The following is a 12,292-nucleotide window of genomic DNA, read 5'->3' on the forward strand; positions in this document are numbered from 1 at the left end:
TTATTTGCAACTGTTGTACCACTAACATTATTCTCAATGATTAATACAAAAATAATTGAAGGGTATATTTAATGAACAATCAAATTAATCAAAAGTTTATTACTAAAATCAAGTGTAATATAGAAGTTGGTTACAATATGAATATATGTGTTACTTGAAATAATTTTATTCGCAAATGTCATATAAATCTGAACCCTCAGGCAAGTAATTGTTTCTCAAGTAATTATAAATCAGAAATATTAAGTAACTGTAAGTGTAATAATGTATTGAAGCTTTATAAATCTGTCAAAATGTGTAGTATGTATATGGAGTACAAGTATAACGTTCCATAAGAGCAGCGAGTATAAAATAATGAAACAAATCTACTCACAAGCGTTCGCACAGATCTAATCCTCAGGTCAGGAAGCACTTGATGATGTAGCAGCAAAAGAATAAGTCAATCAGACTTCGGTAATAACTCAAACTTCACTGGCTCTACGTTATATTTTACGCTTAGTTAGCGAATTTACGCTAGCTGGCGACTCCAATAATAGTAGTCGTAATAATAATGGTAGTAATCGTAATAGTCCTCCAAGTAAAAGAGTGTTAATAAAAGTGAGTCTTAATAAAAGTCAGTGTAAAAGAGTGTCAAAGAGAGTGAGTTAAGTTAAGTGTAAAAGTGATTCTCTGGCTGCTGCATCACGTTATATACTCGAAAATTATGATGCGTGGGGACAGGGTCCTTGTAGCTCGAGAAGGGATTACAATAAGTGGGGACGCTACGGTTAAAGCAAAAATAGTAGGGAGGCTCTGCCCACTTAACTCATTGGTTCTTCGTTTTCGAAGCTTCTTATGGTGAGATCGAAAACTTAAGTGGTGGGATTGGTCTCACGGTGCGTCTAGTGGGGACGATGAGCTCAACGGTGAGCTCAACGCTTACAAAAGATAAACGTATTTTGACGCGTAAGTTCAACATAAAATTCTCAGTACAGAATTATCGCTCATCTGTTATGCTTTTTAATCAACCGGAGTTTCTCCGAATCAAATGGCAGCTGCAACTTCCTGCCGATATATCTTACTCGAGATATCTATTCAACCTTTGATTAAGACAGCGGTCTTGGATTATTATTTCAATCAGGTGCCGACAAGTCACCGTCTTTTACAATTAGTCATCATGAAATAATATTCCTTCGTGAATTTAAATCTTTATTCCTTTGTTACTTAACGCTGTGTTCACTGTCTTATTCAAATTAATATTTAAATAATTCTGTAATGCTCACAAATTTAATTCTTAAAATTATAACGCTTGATATATGCATTTTATATGCTCGTAGTCTTATGCATGAATTATTATAAGACCTTGCATACGTCTACTTAATAATATAACGCACTCAGCTGAATAATAATCATTGTAAATTATTGTAAAATCAATTATTGGTATCATGAGCCCTTAATAATGTAATTAAATCATCTAAAATTATTATTTCAAGATACCATTCTAATAAACTTATAAAATCTCACTCAACCAATAATTGTCTTATATTTTAGGGATGCCTATATATATAGATATACACGTGTATGTACTTGCACATCTATTCTTTGGTTATTATAAAATTATTAATAAAGCAACTATTGGTGTGCCGGGTTTAATATTATAATTAAACCGTATAAAAGTATTATTCCAATACAATATTAGTCTTAATTAATTCATAAAATCTTAAATAACCAATAATTGTTTTATGGGTTATACGCACATATATAAGTGTGTTTGTATATGGTATGGTTAATATACTTATTTATTAACGGATTAAATGCGTAATAATTATATACTTAAATTAATGCTCAGTAACATAAAATATTCCTTTAAAAAAATTCAATAATCCTTACTATGTATGTAATACCATGTGTAATATACTTTTATTCATAATTAATTAACGATTTATTCTTTTCGTAATATTTTTGGGTTAAACAACTTATTTCCTTTTATATTAAATTGTTCACTAATTGATTTTGACTTTAATTGTTTTTAACTTTGTAACTTCTAAACTATTAATATTTCGTTAAAACTTTCTACACTATAAATATTGAAAAATAACGCTGATTTGTTTAACAAATAGTGACTTTGCAATTTTTGTGGTTACTCAATGATCCCGTGATGCGATAAGGAAAATTTCATCAACGCACCATCAGCCTAGCTAAAAACGATGATTCCCAAAAGTTGTTGGTCACTTCCGTAAAAATGATTATTTTCAAAATCTGAGGTACCTATTAATTTCCTCTTATGACCTAGATGCTTCATTATAATTATAACAAATTATTTCCTTATGGTTCAAATTTTAGACCCAAAAAATTTAGTAAAATTTTATTGCAATTTCGTAACTTTAAATATGTACTTCCTTTTGACTAAGATTGTAGACAAATATTCTACATTCTTTTACTTATAAAATGTTTCTCCTTTTATGTTATAAAAATAATCTTTATTTTTCCATACGATAAATTACTTCAAATGTGGTAATACAATTTACTATACTCACAAAAACTATTTCATTGTATAATAAAATCAATTCCAAAATTTACTCCTTTAATTGTTATTAATGACAACTTATAACCTTGTACAACAATCAACACCAAATGTCTCCGTAAATTATAATAACTGTCAAAGCTACACTGTCACTTAATAAAACTCAATTCCGCCGGCATTATTTTTACTCTTGTCTTAAATAACTAATTGATTTTTCCCGTTTTTATATAATAACCGACCCTATTGGTTTTAACGAAAATTACCTACTTGCAAAGGACTTTACTATAGTATAATAAAATCCATTTCAAATCCATTTGTTTCTTTGTTATAAAAAATAATTAAATATTTTATCCTCTCAATAATCCAAATGTATTAAGCCAAATTTGTAATACTTATCAATGGCTATATAACCATATAATAAGATATATTTTTAAACCAATTCTTTCAATTATTACAACTAACATTAATACTTTTTATATAATAAACAATATTAAGTAGCTCAATGGTTTTGCTACACCTATAAAAACCTTCATGGTATTACAATTCAAACGATCTTAAATATTACCAATCTCGTAATAGTATATTATAAATTTATCAAATTATTAATGATAAATGTTTCAAAATTATTTTATTTAACTGCTAGAGTATATAAACTGTTTTTATATATTTTACTAATTTTATGTATGTTTTTGTGTTTTATGTTTCAGACAATATATATATATATATATATATTGTCTGAAACATAAAACAATATATATATATATATATATATATATATACGTGACTAAATTAATTAAATAAATCTATCATAAAGCATAATAACTAAGTTATACATATATATTGTTTTTGTGCTTTTAATATTTTCTTTTGCCTTTATATATGTTAATATTATTAACATTACTTCATATATCTTTATATTAAAACTATCAAGCTAAAGCTTTTAACATAATAAATGTGTCGGTTAGGTTGCTAAGTAAATAATATTCTTGGTTAGATCAATAACAGACTACTGTACGCAAGCCTGTGGTTAATAATAAGTAGGGAAGCAAAAATGGTAATTATCGATGGCGCTCAATAATAACTATCAGTGGTTATACATTAATAATTATTATTGCAAATAAAAAAAAAATAAAAATGGGTGTGAGGTGGACGTCAGGACGTGTTACACTGCCTTCATAAAAAAAGAGCAATTTTAGAATCTAAAAAAGCTAATTGTTCAAAAAACATGTCATTATACGGTAAACAATTTAGCATTTCGCGAACTGCCGTTTTATAAAACTCTAAACACGTTATTCTAATATCATGCATGGATTGTACAGAAAACGTTTGCAAAAGTCATTCACATTCGGGTCCGACATATATGCTATCTAAAAGTTGAATGTTTTCTACGTTATCTACATCTAAAGTGGAAATATTTTTCAAAGCATTATAATTTATGAAATTTTGTCCAAATTGGTTAATTAACTGATGGCTAGTTTCAAATAATTTATGTATTATAACAGAACGCGTTTGAAATAAGGCATTAAAATTATCAAGCGACGCGGTAGCGTCGCGACGCCAAGTACATAAAAAAATATAGCCGCTTGATACAACACTGGCGTGACATCGTCGAGGCGCTACCAAGTAGCTTATCCCGAATTTACATCATTTGACAGGTCACATAAACTTGTGATTAAAATATCTCAGGAACTAAAGCCGTAATAAAAAATCTAACGGCACTTTTATAATATAATATGGGTGCACGCTTTCGAACGCGATCAATTAGAATTAAATTGGTGCAGGCAATCCTGAGATATTGCAATCGTTATGTTAAAACTGTGACGTTTCGGTTTCCAGAGACTTCAGACCACTCACGTACGTATGCTCGCACAAACACATGCAAAGCGATTTTGTCCCTTAAGCTTGCGTTCACACATGCGTTCAAACATGCACGATTTAATTTATTCGACGACGACGTTGCACGACGACGTGGTGCAACTTCCTCGTCGTCGTCGATGTGGTGCAACGAAAAAAAAAGTACAAAATCGCTTTGAATGTGTATATGCGAACATATGTACGTGAGTCTGAACCTAATTTCGGAAAAGGAGAAGAACGAAATGTCACAATTCTAACATTCAATTACAATATTTCAGGATTGACTGAACCATTTTTATTTGGAGTGGTCGCAACCGAAAGCTTGCACCCATATTATCTTATAAAAGTACCGTTAGATTTTTTATTACGACTTCAGTTCCTGAAATAGTTTAATCATAAGTTTATGTGACATGTCAAATGATATGAATTCCAGATAAGCTATACGTTAGCGCTTGACGTCTATGCACTGAACTTGGTAACGCTCGATGTTTATGCAGTGACTCTCATTGTTCGGTACCTTATTGTTTATTTTTATGTACTTTTCTATAAAAACATTAAAAATTAATGAAATATAAAACATTTTTACAAAAAGTAATGAAATTCCTCTAAAAAAACCTTACAAAGGTAAAAGAATACGCCAAATACATAAAAAAGCAATACCAAATATGATGAAATCCATAGTTAACTAGCCAAGTACCTAGAAGCAATTCAGTTTGAGGATTTGTAATTTGAAATAATACTTGGCGTGCCCGGGTCGCATTGGACATGCATTCTTCTAAATTTGTACTGCCTTGAGTATTTTCACTAATGACTCGTAAATCTTTGTATTTGGTAATATTAAAACAAATACGTTTACAGTTTTGCACATTAGCGGAGTGATTATAAATATCCCTTTTCATTACTCAATCAATACAAATAATGTACACATACAGTTTACACAAAGTATAGGTAGGACGTACGTTTTAATGCGACCCGGGCACGCCAAGTATTATTTCAAATTACAAATCCTCAAACTGAATTGGTTCTAGGTACTTGGCTAGTTAACTATGGATTTCATCATATTTGGTTTTGCTTTTTTATGTACTTGGCGTATTCTTTTACCTTTGTAAGGTTTTTTAGAGGGATCTCATTATTTAAAATATTCAGAGAATATTTTAAGAATAACATGTATACCTTAATGGAATCACTTTGTAAAGGGGGGGTCCCGTTTGCCGACATTCCCGATTGCCTACAGAGCGATTGCGTACAAGTGCTATTGCACACATGTAATAATTAAAAATACGAATGTACGTTTGCGCACATGACATTATTGTACACATACATATTGCACACATGACTTTATTGTACACATACATATTGCACACATGACTTTATTGCACACAAGAAATAAGAAAGTTGCATTATCCTTTTATACACATGACTTTATTGCACACAAGAAATAAGAAAGTTGCATTATCATTTTGTACACATGACTTCATTGCGCACATGCATATTGCGCACATACACATTGCACACATGGCTTTATTGCGCACATGGCTTTATTGCGCACATACACATTGCACACATGACTTTATTGCGCACATACACATTGCACACATGACTTTATTGCATACAAGAAATAAGGGATAATGTTCCGAAAACGACTTACCTCCAATTTCGATGAAACTTGGTACAAACCTTCCTTTTTGGTCAAAATGAAAGCCCTTAAAAGGATTTTGTGCGACTAATATGGAAATATCATTTTTCACCATCAAATACTAGAAACTGGAATTTGACTGTTATATACTCTTATTATTATGTTATATGAAAGAAGTTATGAATTGAGTTAGATTATATGAAAGGAGGGTAATTATTTGCAATAAAAGATGAACAAGACGAAGGACGATTTTAAATAAAAAATCGGGGTTTGGTTGGGTTATGTTATTATTAATAGTAGTGGAGCCCCCCGTAAGGGGCGCGGAACACACGGTATCCACGTATGTACTTTGCAAGACGAAGGACGACCTTAAATAAAAAATCGGGGTTGGGTTGGATTAGGTTATTTTTAACTTAATTTTCCCATAATCTAAATAAAAGCATCCTACTTTGCATAGAAATATTCAATTTTTTATAGAAACCTGTCATACCTCGTTTAAGGCGCCTCGTATACTCTTTCTGGTATTTGATGGTGAAAAATGATCTTTTCATATTAGTCGCACAAAATCCTTTTAAGGGCTTTCATTTTGACCAAAAAGGAAGGTTTGTACCAAGTTTCATCGAAATTGGAGGTAAGTCGTTTTCGGAACATTATCCCTTATTTCTTGTATGCAATAAAGTCATGTGTGCAATGTGTATGTGCGCAATAAAGTTGTGTGCAATGTGTATGTGCGCAATAAAGCCATGTGTGTAATGTGTATGTGCGCAATAAAGTCATGTGTGCAATGTGTATGTGCGCAATAAAGCCATGTGTGCAATGTGTATGTGCACAATATGTCATGTGCGCAATATACATGTGTGCAATGAAGTCATGTGTACAAAATGATAATGCAACTTTCTTATTTCTTGTGTGCAATATGTATGTGTACAATTAAGTCATGTGTGCAATATGTATGTGTACAATAAAGTCATGTGTGCAATATGTATGTGCGCAATAATGTCATGTGCACAAACGTACATTCGTATTTTTAATTATTACATGTGTGCAATAGCGCTTGTACGCAATCGCTCTGTAGGCAATCGGGAATGTCGGCAAAATGTTGTAGGCAAACGAAGCTGTAGGCAATTGGGAATGTAGGCAAACGGAGCCCTCTTCTTTGTAAATATTCTAAAATTATTTCTGCATGTTTCGATTTACTTTCCGCGGTTTCTAAAATGAAAACTTGGTTTAGAACTTGCCAATTTTCGAGGAGCCTAACAACACATTTATGTAAGCATAGCCATCTAGTATTTGATAATTTTTAAATTTTATTATTTTTAACTTCGAAAAAATTTTGAAACTCTTAAAACTGCACATCTCTTTGCACTTCCCGAAATGTATGTAGCTACTGCTCTAATTAATTGTTCACAAGAAGAAGGTAATCTACTACAAGCTTTACTGGCTATTAGCGCGGAGGAATGGCAAACACAATTTATCACAACTAATTCTGGTACTTTCTGTTTTAAATAAGACATAAAAGAATTATTGCATCCTATCATTACTGAAGCATTATTAGATGCCATTCCGATGATATTTTGTATAGGAATATTGTAATTATTTAACATACTTGTAAATATATTTAAAATTTTTGTCGCGGAACAATCTGTACTATCTAAAGGGAGTAAGTATTGAGTTTTAGGAGTAATAATTGAGTTTTGACTTTTTTGTCTGAAGGACAAACGTATTGAACCAGGATGCACATAAATTTATTATCAGTAATATCCGTACTCTTATCAATTAAAATAGAAAATTTCCGATTTTTCAAAATTTCGATTAGTTGTTCAGTTTCGCGTTTAGCAATAATGTTTTTGACAATGCTTGCACATTTATTTCGGGACAGTGCAATATCTTGTACAATTTCAGAGTCGATACATATATTTTTTAATAAAGGTATTAAATGATCCGCGGTAAGATAAGCTACATTATGTTCTGCAAAAAAGCTGCTAACTTAATTTCCGCGCGTTTAACTTTGTCTCTATGTGTTAAATCATTATTGTTATTATCATTTTTGTCAAAATTTTGCGAAGCTATTTTTTCGATATGTCTGACCGTCTGTGAATGTCGAGTTATATCCGTTTTGCAACATCTCATAGTTTTATTACATACAATACAAAATGCAGAATCTTCTACAGGATGAGGAGCCTACCATCCTTTAAAATTATTATTATCTAACCACGATTTCTGCAAAGACCTACATTTCTTTATTGCTCCTTTTCCAACGTTACAATTATCCATAATTAAAAAAGTATTATTTATAATAACAGAGACTTATCTTTTGGATTTCTTCTTGTATCGCTTCTTGTTCTTCTTCTTTCTTCTTATTTCGCGCTCCACTAAGCCCGCCAAAACTGGGGACCGTACCCATAAGAATACTACAGCATACGTCGCTGGGTAACGGTCGTTTCTACTGCGCATGACCGAAAACCGCGGCCCGGCTGACAACACTGGTCTCGTTAGTATTCGTACATTTTCTCAATTTTATATTTCTGGCACTGTTTTGTTAGATTCGTACATTTTCTCAATTTTATATTTATCACATTGTTTCGTTGGATTCGTACATTTACTCAATTTTATATTTAGCTTATCGTTAGCTTCGTACATTTTTTCAATTTTATATGTATCATACTATGTTTCGTAATGTGCATAGATTTTCTCAATTATGTGTGACTATACCTCGTGAATACTTATTCATAACAGTAACATAAACTTTCTTAATGTCTTCATTTCTTCCCTCCAATGTTAATTCTCCATTTTATACTTCCCACATTGTTTCGTTAGATACACAGATTTTCTTAATTATATATATATGACTATATCTCATGAATACTCGATACGAGTAAAGCCCGTATCAGACTACGTATTGGAGATTGGAGATTGCGAATTGGAGATTGCAATTTGACCAATCAGAACAAAGCAATCTGGGTCTGGTTTGTTTTGATTGGTCAAATTCCAATCTCCAATACGTAGTCTGATACGGGCTTAACATAATATCTTCTCAATATTTCATCTCTTCCAATATTAATTCTCTTTTCTTTTTTCTCACATTGTTTCGATGGATGAGATAGATAAATTTTCTCAATTATAAACTTCCTACAAAAATAATATCTGTTACGTCACGCCGGGTCAGTGCCACGAGAGGGCGAGTCTGGCCGTAGACGGGACACGATCGCTATTACGGGTCGCGGAGTCGCGAAACTCTACCCGGGGATACCCACGATCAAGGTTATTCGCGAGGAAGACGCGTCTACTGGTCGGTCGAGGGTGAGGCCCTACCCATGTAATTACCTTGAAAACGAATAACAGTTGGGTCAGGTAGTTCGTAAATGCTCTCACCGGTATCCCGTAGTTGTTCAATGAGTTCGAGATAGTTGTCCGAGCAATTGTCGCAAGTGTAAAACGGGGCGTATGTTGCGAGGTTCGTGCGACACAATTCACACGTAGGGACGTGACGGTTAAATCCGATATACAAGTCGTGTTTCGAAATACGCGTGAAATATTGTCCCTCAGGGTAAGGGATTTCGCTGAAATTATTGAGGCACCTTTCACAAATTAGGATTCGACTGAAATCAAGCAAATACGCGGTGTATTTCATGCATGAGACAACTGCAGTTCAACGTTGATATTCGACAACTGGGTTCACGAGCTGGGTGGAACCGTTTTGTCGTATAATTCCACGGCACATTGCACGATGTTCTCCTATGGTCCCTTTCGCTTATGGATTTCGACAAACAATTCTACTAACAATCCACTAAATTGATTGTGACGATAGGTAATTAACTCTAGCTTTCTCCTTTGAATTAGGTAAACAATTCCATTAGCGACTAATTGTCATTCCTTTCTCCTTGATTTCAGACACGGTTCCATTAAAATTTCATTAGGTTGGTTATGATACAAGTAATTAGCTCTGCCTTTCACTTCCAGTTTAGACAAATGATTTCGTTAATAATCAAGTATGGTTCCCTTCACTTTGTAATGGTCGGTTAATAATATTCTAATACTAAAATGGAGTAAAAAGAATAACAAAAATAATATTTTGGTATTAAAACGACAAATATATAATATAATTCTAGTAGGAATGAAATCATGCTGCGACAGTAATTTTACTTACTAGAATGTTCCTGATTGTTCTCGATCCAGCTCTGCACCTTGCTTTCTTGCGCCAGTCTATTGTAATAGTTTCGTCGAGGGTCGTCCTCGGGGATGTCTTGGCACAGCAGATATCGTACTTTGTGCGAGATCGGGGTTAACCTCGTCGACCACGTGTCCTCTTCTCCTTTGCTCTTATTTACGTTCCTAATTATACTCACTCGGTAGGTGCACGCGGAATTACTAATCACTCGCGGTTTTGCGGGTCGCGCTACAGCGGGATTATTATTATTATCGCAACGCGGCTGTATGCTTTCGGACGGTACACGTGTCTGAAATAGTTGTTCGTATTCAGGATCGATATAGCAAGGTTCGACACCGTAATATGAGGAAATATCGGCGCTTGGTGTTTCGTAAGGAAACTTGGAAAGGTTTTGCAGCAGGCGTCGCACACGGTGCTTCTTTCCTCCTCGTCTCGTTTTCGGCATCTAGTTTCAGTGATTCTCGATAATTACTTTAATCGCTAGTGCTGTTGATAGGATTGAGGGTATCAGAGGGTGAGCGAGACTGGCGTGCGTGGACCGCACTGGCAGTTCACTTATGTAAGGGATCACGTTTAACAATATCCACGTGCGAGGACCGCACTGTCGAGATCGTAGAACGTGTCGGAGAAGGAACGTCACTAGAGTTATCCACACTGTGCGTTGGTTCGTCGGGATTGCACTAGTTACGATTACACTTATGGTTTAGTTTACGCGTAGGGATCGGTTGGTTGAAAGGTATGCGTTAATAAGACGCTGAGTTAACACACAAAAGGTATATTCTAATAATAAAAGGTTTACAATTACAATGTACAGGATGTCCCATGGGAAGTTGCTGAAACTAATCAGCTATCATTTTTAAACGTATGCAGTTATTGAAAAAACAAAAATTGCGTTGGAAAGAGGAAAGTCTGCAGTTTTTAATGGGTATAAATAAAATTTAGCAAAATGTTTGTATATCAGTTTATTTTATTAATGAAAAATATGCTAATAATCAAGTAAGCTAATGATAAATATTTTCAAAGTGTGCACCATCTGAATTTGTACAAAAATAAATTCTTTTATGAAAACTTGTGAAAACTTTTTCTAACATGTCGTCTTTAATGTTGCTGACGACCTTTTTAATAGCTACTATTAAATCTGACACTGTTTCTGGATTTCCGGCATAACAATGGTCCTTAATGTATCCCCAAAGAAAGAAGTCACATGGATTTAATCCGGCGAGTACGGTGGCCATTCTAGCCCCCCCCCTGGGCAACTTTGGGGTATCCCAGACTGATGACTCGATTGCCATAAACTTTATGGATTGTTTCGAAGACCTCCTGGGTTCGATGTGGTGTCGCTCCATCCTGCATGAAATAAAATCCTCTGACCAGGCCTTTTTTTTTGCATGAGGGAAGAATTGTGTTTCGAGAAGCTGCTTGTAACTTTCACCAGTGACTGTTGATTCGAAGAATTGCAGATAAATTCCTTTTACCGAGATCGCAGCCCATGCTGTTATTTTTTGTGGATGTAAAGGTTTAGCCAGGGAAACGTTGGGATTTTCCGACCCCCAAAATCTATAATTTTGTTTATTAACATAACCATTTAGCCAGAAATGTGCTTCGTCCGTGTAAATTATCAAATTTGCATCAAGTTCTCCATCTTCAAACATTCCATTTATCGTCTTGCAGAATTCCACACGTTTCGTCATAGCGCGTTTGGTTAGCAATTGATGCGATGTTATTTTATAGGGATGCATTTTCAGGAAATGTTTTAAAATCCTGTGTAACGTTGTTTTGGATATTTCAAGAGCTTGGGCAGCTTTCCGAATGGAAGAATTTGGATTCTCTTCAAAATACTTCTTAATATCTTCAATGTTTTCTTCTGCAGCTACAGACACAGAAGAACCTGGCAGATCATGTCTACGGTCTTGAATAGTTCCATACTGCATAAAATTATCGATAATTCTAATAAAAATAACACAAAATATTATTTTAATGCAGATTTATTGCCAAAAAATGGAGTGACGTAACGCATACGTTTAAAGAAATAATAAATTCTAACCTTTTCAGCGTGTTTTCGTTCTTAACTTTATGTGTTCCGTATTTAGTACGAAACCCCCTGTAAGCATTGCTATAAACTTTTCCTCTGGAA

The sequence above is a fragment of the Ooceraea biroi genome, chromosome 11 (genome assembly GCF_003672135.1).
Source record: "Ooceraea biroi isolate clonal line C1 chromosome 11, Obir_v5.4, whole genome shotgun sequence".
Taxonomy (NCBI): domain Eukaryota; kingdom Metazoa; phylum Arthropoda; class Insecta; order Hymenoptera; family Formicidae; genus Ooceraea; species Ooceraea biroi.